The sequence below is a fragment of the Neophocaena asiaeorientalis genome, unplaced genomic scaffold (assembly GCF_003031525.2).
Source record: "Neophocaena asiaeorientalis asiaeorientalis breed wild unplaced genomic scaffold, Neophocaena_asiaeorientalis_V1.1 scaffold166, whole genome shotgun sequence".
In the NCBI taxonomy this organism is placed as follows: domain Eukaryota; kingdom Metazoa; phylum Chordata; class Mammalia; order Artiodactyla; family Phocoenidae; genus Neophocaena; species Neophocaena asiaeorientalis.
In genome coordinates this window covers 3449119-3458798 of record NW_020174933.1, presented here as the reverse complement: position 1 = coordinate 3458798, position 9680 = coordinate 3449119, and the positions used below count along the sequence as shown (strand labels likewise).

At 47.3% G+C, this 9680-nt stretch overlaps 1 long non-coding RNA gene across 1 annotated transcript; it reads right to left on the bottom strand.

The window, feature by feature from the left end:
* Positions 1-910: 910 nt before the first annotated feature.
* LOC112410741 (uncharacterized) lies at positions 911-1969 on the bottom strand. Its single transcript, XR_003005493.1, has 3 exons — positions 1920-1969; positions 1501-1555; positions 911-1402 (listed from the first exon to the last, which is right to left on the bottom strand). It is a non-coding gene; the product is annotated as an uncharacterized LOC112410741 (long non-coding RNA).
* Positions 1970-9680: the final 7711 nt, after the last annotated feature.

The following is a 9680-nucleotide window of genomic DNA, read 5'->3' as shown; positions in this document are numbered from 1 at the left end:
GCAGTCCAGGCCAGAAGCCAAGGTCAGTCATTCCGATAGCCTGCGTGGGTCTGACGGCTGAGCTAATGAATTGTGCAGAACTCCATTCTCATACTGAATAGGTTTTGTTACACTGTCAACCCTGCCTGCGAACTTCACCCAGGCTCATCTGAAAGGGACCTGACGTGGGGGCAGCAAAGGACTTGTGCTGAAATCCTTCCAAGTGTGACCTCTACACTGACCACTGGCACATCTTCTCTGTCATCCACCTCGAATCCCCATCGGGGTTTGTTGTTTGTTTTTTAATCCAAGTCTTTACCCTGCCAAGCACTAGGAAAAGTAGGATTCACCCAGTTAAGAGCTGACAAGAAGGAGTCCCTACATGTGGGCTTGTGACCCTGCAGCCCAGAAGGGCTCACACTCCCCTGGGTCTCCCACGTGCCCACTGAGCCCTGAGGTGGGAGACCAGACCCCAGGGCTGGAAGAACCTTGTTTGGCTCAGAGTCTGAGCAGAGTCCTCTGCGCTGGGGAAGACTTCACACTGACCACTGCATCTTGTGACTCACAGTACCAGAGGCTGCTCTTAAGAAAGGAAATGATGACACTTCCAGCCCTCAGAGGAGATCTGCGGTCGCTGTAATCAGAGTAATACTCTGTTCTATTTCAGTGACACAGGGTCACATTTTCCTTTAAACTGAGAAAAGTCACGTCAGGCGTAATCATACCACCTCCCTCCCTCTCTTTCCCATTCTGCCTTCCTTCGCTCCCCGACAGGCTCCTCTACCCTTTCCTCTATTTTTACGGATGTGAAATTCACATAACACGCAACGAACCATTTTAAAGGGTATGACTCAGGGGCATTTCGTGCATTCACTGCTGTGTGACCATCATTCTTCTCTGGTTTCAAACCCTTTTCATCACCCCAGAGCGCCCCACAGGCAGTGAGGGGTCACTCCTGTTTCCCCTTCCCCCAGGCCCTGGCAGAAACCACTAACCTGCTTTCTGGACATTTCATATAAAAGGAAGCATACAATATGGGACCCTTTTTTGTCTGGTATCTTTCACTTCATTTTCTATGTTCCAGGTTCATCCAAGTTGTCCAATATAACAGTACTTCATTCCTTTCTGTGACTGAATAACATTCCATTGCGTGGATATGTCACAACTTGTTTATCTAGTCGTCTATTGATGGGCATTTGGGTGGTTTCCACCTTTTCCCTATTACGAACAATGCTGCTATAAACATTCGTGCACAAGTATCTGTGTGGACATGCTTTCCTTTCTCTGGGGTGTACACCTAGGAGTAGAATTGCGGGGTCATATAACGCCATGCTTAACATTCTAAGAAACTGCAAAACTGTTTTCCAAAGCGGCTGCACCCGTTTGCATTCCCACGAGCAGAACAGGAGGGTAACTCTTTCATCTGATGAAACAAAACAAAATTAAACCAATTTGCTCATCGTAAAACACTGAGTCCGCTAAGGACATTTAAATAACCAACCACCTTTTGCAATGACTCACCAAGTGTGGAAAGGTAAGCCTGAAACAAATTCACGCAGCTGGTCCACAGCTTTCCCTGAAAGGCAGAACAAGATGCTTTAGAGGGAAAAGACTGCGCACAAGTTGTTCTCTCGCGTGCCGGCTCCCTGGTCAGCTGCTCTTCTCCACATTTTATTCTGGCCCATCAGCAGGTCAGCTTAGCTGGATGCCCACTGAGCAGAGAACACTCAGCTCGCCAGCTGGTGGGAAGACACATGGGAAAAGATGCCGGAGGTATTCAAGGAGCATATGATAATGCAGACAAGTCTGAACTGACAAGACAAGGGACAGCGTTTTAGAGCTGGCAAGGACTGTGAGATCTCAACTCAAAGTCAGGCACAAGGCTGGAGTTGAGGAGACTGAGCCCTGTCCCCCAACACCCCCCAGGTTCATGGACTTACACCTGGCCAGTCAGCGGCAGGGGATGAGAAGTCAGGCCCTCCACGGTGAGAGCAGCCCCGGTTCACTTTGCCAGGGTTCCCGGGCTTGTCCCACGACGCAAGATGAGGAGGTTGGAAAATGCAGATCCCTCAGTCCCGCCCAGACCAACTGGACCTGGCTCTCTCAGAAGGAGATCTGTGCTTTTAATGGTTCTGATCAGGAAGCTTGGGGAACACGTCACCAACTGTAAATAAAACGATAAGGCCGATTTAGCAGCACCAAAAGTGCCTAGTTTGTGATTTTCGTGTTGATATCGCCTTGCGTTTGAGTGAAAATTGGAAGTTATTATGTTTATTTGATGTGTGGTTTCTGTTCGAGTCTGCCTTAGGCTCTGACGGTCTGACGTTTAGTCAGTCTACGGCATGCGTGCACGGGCACACACACACACACACACACAGAATGGAGGGTTACCCCACCTCTTTTAACCCAGATTATAACAACTAACCTCACTGCTCCGTACCTTGCTTTGAAAACAAAACTTTAAGTCCCTCATCTAAATCTGATAATAATTACTGAGAAAAATCCTGCATAGTAGGTTTCTAAATCCTGGTTTCACAGATGAAGAAACTGAGATTCTACAGGTCTCAGTTACTTGCTTAAAGTCACGAAACCAGTTACTGGTTCAACTGTGCCTCCCCACCCTCAGAGGTTATGTGGGTGTCCTAACACCCAGTAGCTCAGAAGGTGATCTTATTTGGAGACAGGGTCTTTACAGAAGTAGTCAAGTTAAAATGAGGTCATTAGGGTCTTATAAAGTGGGGAAATTTAGACACAGATACCCACACAGGGAGAACACCACACGAAGGTGAAGGCAGACATCAGGGTGATGTGTCTACAAGCCAAAGAACGCCAAAGACTGCCAGCAAACCACCGGAAGCTAAGGCATAGCCTGGGACAGACTGTTGCTCACAGCCGAGAAGGAGCTAACCCTCACAACACCTTGATCTTGGACTTCTACCCTCAGAACAGTGAGACAATATGTTTCTATTGTTTTAAGCCACCCAGGCTGTGATCTTTTTTTTTAATTGTTTTTTTTTTTGTAATTTTATTTTATTTATTTATTTTGGCTGCGTTGGGTCTTGGTTGCTGTGCACAGGCTTTCTCTAGTTGCAGCAAGCAGGGGCTACTCTTCCTTGCGGTGCGTGGGCTTCTCATTGCGGTGGCTTCTCTTGTTGCGGAGCTCGAGCTCTAGGCGCGCGGGCTTCAGTAGTTGCGGCACGCAGGCTCAGCAGTTGTGGCTCGCGGGCTCAGTAGTTGTGGCGCACGGGCTTAGTTGCTCCACGGCATGTGGGATCTTCCCGGACCAGGGCTCGAACCCGTGTCCCCTGCATTGGCAGGCGGATTCTTAACCACTGTGCCACCAGGGAAGCCCCGGCTATGGTCTTTTGTATGGCAGCCCCAGCAAACTAATACTCCAAAGAGAGGCAAACCTGGGTCTCTCCACATCTGACTAGAGCGTGCATGACCAACTCAAGAAGCCCGGAGTGTAGCGGGGACAGACGTAAGCAAAAACACCCGGCAGTTCTGTGACAGCTCTGTGCAAAGCCCACGGGAGCACAGGGTAGGCATGTGGGGATGGGAGGCAGGGGTTTTAGAGGCAACTTCCAGCAGGTGGAGTCCAGATGTGGCCTGTGTCAGTTCCAGGGCTATGATCTAGAATGCCGCGCAGCAAGCACACATTGAGGGCTCGTGGATCTCACCATACACACATGGGTCAGCGGTCCCATGGACAGTGGAAAGAGAGGCCTCTAGGAGGCAAACACACAGTGTTCTAGCTCCGTTCTGTCTTTGGACAAGCCACATAGTCTCCAGGGCCTTGGTTATTCCAGCTATAAAACTGAGAACATCATACCTTCCTACCCTAATGGACCAGATGCCCACTTAAGGTCCACTTATGAGGTTTATGTCTGGGAGAGGGTGGCCTGCGAGTAGGGCAGTGGTTCCCAAACTTGGTTCAGCCTGGGGAATTATACAGATTCCAGGCTCCTTCTCCCAGAGCCTCCGATTCAGAGGTACTACCACAGAATATACACGAAACAAATGCTCTCCATGCGATCCCAGTGGGCTGCCAGCTGCGGGCACCACTGGGTTAGTGAACACTGCTGTGTAAAACGGGGCCAGCCAAGGTTCAGATATGAGACGAGGCATTTGGAGATGCTGTCATCTAACCTGTAGAGTACTGAGCTAAAGTTGACATCGGAACACAAATGTCAAGTGCGTGGTTGATGTCCAAGGCTAGCTCCTCATGAGGAAATGAACGCTCTCGGTAGGAGTGAAATGATCCTTGTGTGTGTACCCAAACACGCACACGTGCACAAACACGTGTGTATATATATATATATATATATATATATATACATACACATGCATACATACCTTGTGCAGTCGAAGGGCCGTGCTACAAAGGAATCTGAGAGTTACCATGAGCAGGTCTGGGGAGATGATGAGAGCTCTGTCGGGGTGGGTGGGGAGGTGGGAAAGGGCTGGGCTGTAACTGCAGGATCCACACCCAGAGCATGAGTTAAAATAAACATTGCTGTACCAGAGCCAGGGAAAATTCAGGGGCTGGGGATGCTAGCAGTGTGAGGGCTGCAAAAGCAGAATCCAGTGAAAGATGTTTAGGAAGACTTTTGTCACCATGAAATGACATGCCAGGCCTGGTGGCTACTTGAGGGGAGTCATGGGGTCAGAGAAGAGGGTCTGATAAGGAGCCCTGCGGAGGCGCATCTGAATGGGGGCCGGGGAGACCTGAGGCAGGTAAATGGGGAGACTGGGTGATTGGGGATGGTGCGGTGGAGAATGTTCACCTAGAAGTCGGAGTCTGAGGCTGGGCTGGTTGTATAGGGATGTGTTAACAGGGACTGGAAGAAACATTCTGAAGTTTTAATCAAGGGGAAGAAGTGTTTAACATTGTCAGATACAACAGACACACTTAATTTAAAGAAGCTTGCTCTGGGACTTCCCTGCTGGTCCAGGGGTTAAGACTCCGAGCTTCCACTGCAGAGGGCACGATCCCAAGTCGGGGAACTAAGATCCCACATGCTGCACGGCGTGGCCAAAAAAGAAAGAAAACTAAATAAGCTTGTTTGGGCGTTAACTGACTTGCTAACTCGATCACTAGCAGTCTATCGCATTCACCAAGTAACATATAGGAGTTACAGGAAAGTAGATTTGGGCCTCAATATAAAGGATATCAAACGAAAATATACTCCAAAATAACTCTTTATAAATAGAACCAGCTGACTGATCCCTTCTGGCTGGGGCCTGCCTAGGTTAGGAGTCTGGGGAGCAGAGCTGGGCTGGGCAGTGAATTTACTCTAAGTCATCCAAGTGAGAAAAACCAAGATGTGAACACAGCCTGTAACCTCTGGAGCATTTAACCTTGAAATGTCAGATGACGGAAGCAAGGTTCAGACTTCAAGTCCTAGGGTTCAAGGCAGGTCAGGTCAAAGCAGCACTGGAACCAGGTGGGAAAGCCCAGAGCTGGAAGCCGACCTGAGCCTGGAGCAGAGCAAGATCCAAGGCAGAAGGTCCCAGGTAATCGCCGGCTGGACACGTGCTGTGTGTGATTGGTGGGTAAAAGAAGCTTATGTGTCCTGGCAGGATGGCTACATAATTTGTGAGGCCCAGTGTGAAATGAAAATGCAGGGTTGGGCTTCCCTGGCAGCACAGTGGTTAAGGATCCGCCTGCCGATGCAGGGGACACGGGTTCGAGCCCTGGTCCGGGAAGATCCCACATGCCGCGGAGCAACTAGGCCCGTGAGCCACTAAGCCCGCGCGTCTGGAGCCTGTGCTCCGCAACAAGAGAGGCTGCGACAGTGAGAGGCCCGCGCACCGCAATGAAGAGTGGCCCCCGCTCACCACAACTAGAGAAAGCCCACGCACAGAAACGAAGACCCAACACAGCCAAAAATAAATAAATAAAATTTAAAAACACTAAAAAAGAAAGAAAATGCAGGGTTTCCTTGCTGAAAAACCAAGAATTTCAAGACAGCAAGAGCAGAGCATTAAACCAAGTGCAGGGCCCTTCTGAGTGCGGGTCCTGTGCAACTGTACAGGCCGCTCACCCATGAAGCTGGCCCTGGGCGTGGGTTAGGTGTGGAAGGAAGGCAGTGAGCCCCTGGCTGTGCGTGCTGCAGCTGAGCCCGCAGTGGCAATGCCTGTGCTGGACAAAGCAGCCCAGAGAATGCCCACTAAAGCCATTCCAATGCTAACAGTCTCATCCTACCAGGTAAAAACACCCTGGGGGTCTGTAGATGGTGTCATGTGGTCCAGACAAGTCAGCCAAAAAGGCAAAGCCAAGGTCCCTCAAGGCCCATGTCTAACAATCCAATTGCAGGCTCCAACCCATGTCATTTTCTGCAGCCTGTCCCAGTCAAAGACTACAGCTCAGCTGTAATTGAAACAGGAGAACAAGTACAGTAGCAACGGTTCAAATAGCCCTGGGCAGGTTGGGTTCAGCTCACTGCAGTCATGACTTTCCTAACGTTTTCAATAAATTCTTGGTGCCAGAGATCAAAGGTCTCTCATTCTTTTTGAAGGGTCTATATCCTTTCTGTCATGCACAGTGATGCTGACAGGTGGGAAGAGCAAAAGTGACAATGAGGTAATTGGAATCACGCTCTGATGTTGTAACACTCCTGCCTGAGCATAGATCATGGGGGAAACTACATTCAATGTTCAATCACACTCGGGAATCTAAGCAAACTATTATCCCTTCTCCTCCTGGAGGAAAAAAGATCTGAAATGTTGAGGTTAGCAGCCCGCAGATATAACTTAGAGGTCACACTTAGAAGTCAGTCTTTTAGCCATATGTGTGTAGACATACACACACACACACATATGTATATATATATATATATATATATATGTATGTATGTGTTTATGTATATGTATACATGTATATATGGGTATATGTTTGTATATATGTAGATGCATGTATATATATTTATAAATATATACATGTAAACATATATTTATATTTCATATATGAAACAGTGACAAGAGGTATGGCTATGAAACAGCTTCAGTCAGTAATATGTATTTCAGGGAAAAATAATATATTAAAGATGCTATAAACCCAGTTCTGAGAAAATTCTCACTTATATGGGGAAAACTGATTTCTCCCATGTCTGCCAGCAGCTGGGGTTGAAATCACCTAAGTGCAGGTCTCAAGCTTACTCCTTGCCGCCTGGATTTGCCAAGCCATGGGGTTCGTAAAGCATGTTTCTTTCTCATGCAAAGAGCCAGGATCTCAAAGGTTAGGTGGAAGACCACCAACTGGTGAAAAACCACCTCAAAAGATTTTTGAGGCCAAGCTGTCTCGAAGCGCTGCACCGACAGAGTTATAACTTAGTTTTATTTATGCTCCAGTGGTATTTTGACTCCAGAATAAGGACCGGGTGTCTTCACAGTCCATTTTCTGCATAGGTCTGATGATGCACGGTTTAGACAAATCAGATACTGAAACAGAAAGCTGAAGAGCATGAAAGGGATCTTCCAGGGGTTTCCTTGTATTAAACAGAGGGTTGGGACTTCCCTGGTGGCGTAGTGGTTAAGAATCCGCCTGCCAATTCAGGGGACACGGGTTCGAGCCCTGGTCCGGGAAGATCCCACATGCCACGGAGCAACTAAGCCCGTGTGCCACAACTACTGAGCCTGCACTCTAGAGCCCGCGAGCCACAACTACTGAGCCCACGTGCCGCAACTACTGAAGCCCGCTCACCTAGAGCCTGTGCTCCGCAGCAAGAGAAGCCACCGCAATGAGAAGCCCATGCACTGCAACGAAGAGCAGGCCCCGCTCACCGCAACTAGTGAAAGCCTGCGTGCAGCAACGAAGACCCAACGCAGCCAAAAATTAAAAAAAAAACAGAGGGTTACTCTACAGAGTAGCAGTATTAATGGTTTTCATAGATATAGCAGCAGTATTTCAGGCCATTTATTATTTTTACTTTAACAATTTGTCAAAGATGTCGATGTGTAAAGAGAAAGACTGAGGGAAACTGCACACGCATTTATTTTACTTCACACCAACTGGACACCATTTGGTTTGGTCCTTGTGGCCATAGTTTACAGGTGGCACTCTTTACCAAGAAAGAGGGACTGAAGTTACAGCTATTTTAGGAGAAAATAATTCTTTTTCTAGATAGTCTTAAAAAGCAAAGCCTACAAAGTCATGGTATGCATAACTGCATGTTTAAAATGATGCTAGAATAAGAGAAAATCAAGACAGAAAAAAATATGAAGACACATTAAACTTAATTATTGTTTTTCCTGAAAATCAGTCTAGCTGTTTTCATTTCACTCTTCGACTCTGAACTCAATGAAGAAGGCAGTGTTGTTTCCATGTTTGTAAAGTGGTGACTGTTGCTTGCAAAATGGGGCCCTGTTCTCTAAGAGCCTGTAACAGACGACCTCCAAAGGGATGGAAGAATAAATTAACGATGGGGTGGTAAGTGCTGGAACAAGAGAATGCTGATAGTTGCACAACACTGTGAATGTACTTAATGCCACTGAACTGCACACCTTCAAATGGTTACAGAGGTCATTTTTATCTTGTGGGTATTTTCTCATAATAAAAAAGTAATCAATGCACATCCATCAGACACTGATTCAGAAATGAAAATTCAGAAATGAAAAAAGAATCAAAAGCTCAAAGCTGCCTAAGTCCATTATCACATGAGTCTATACCGTAGTTCATAGATACACAAATGTTATGAGCAAAATCACATCTACTCAAGGAGAAAGAACCGCCGCATACATTGTGGTGAGCCTATCAGGCTGGCATTACATCTGACATCAAATTAGAATAAAAAATCGAAAACAATGACGAGACATTATCAAAAGGAAATCCCCTAGACTGGCAAAGGGATCTGTAGGGGTTGGCAAACCCGTGGCCCCTGGGCTGAATCAAGTCCCATTGCCTGTTTTGGTGTTGCCTGGGAGTTAAGAATGGTTTTCACATTTTCCAGTGGTTGAGAAAAAAAGCAAGAGAAGAGTACTGTTTCATGACACATGAGCATGAAATGAAATACACATTTCAGTGCCCCTAAATAAACCTTTACTGGAACACAGGCCACCCCCGCACCATTCCTTTAGGTACTGTACATGGTGCTTTCGAGCCGTAATGGCAGATTTCAGTAATGGCGACAGAGACCATATGGCCTGTAAAGCCAAAAATATTTTCTACATGACCCTTTGAGCCATTTGCCGGCCCTTGCTCTGGAAGGTGGACAGTACTTCTAGATGAAGGTGGGCCACCCTGGAGGTGACCCACCTCAGGGCCAGACTGGGGGACCCCTTCTTAAAAAAGCCACCCTGCAGAGAAATGTTCATCAAAAGGGGGAATCCAGTTCAGCACCCTAGAAGGGCCTGCTCCATGGGGCTGCAAGGCCAGAGGCATAGCGGATGCTCGGGAGGATGGGGCCACTGTGGTATCAACAGCCTCACCTGCCCTGTGCTCCAACACACCCTCACCTGCATTTCTTTTTTTTTTTTGAAGTCAAGTTGACTTACAATGTTGTGTTAATTTCTGAGGTACAAAGTGATTCAGTTATACACATATATACAGTTTTTTATATTCTTTTCCATTATGGTTTATCACAGGATATTGAATATAGTTCCCTGTGCTATACAGTAGGACCTTGCTGTTTATCCATCCTATATATAATAGTTTGCATCTGCTAATCCCAAACTCCCAATCCATCCCTCTCCCTCTTCCC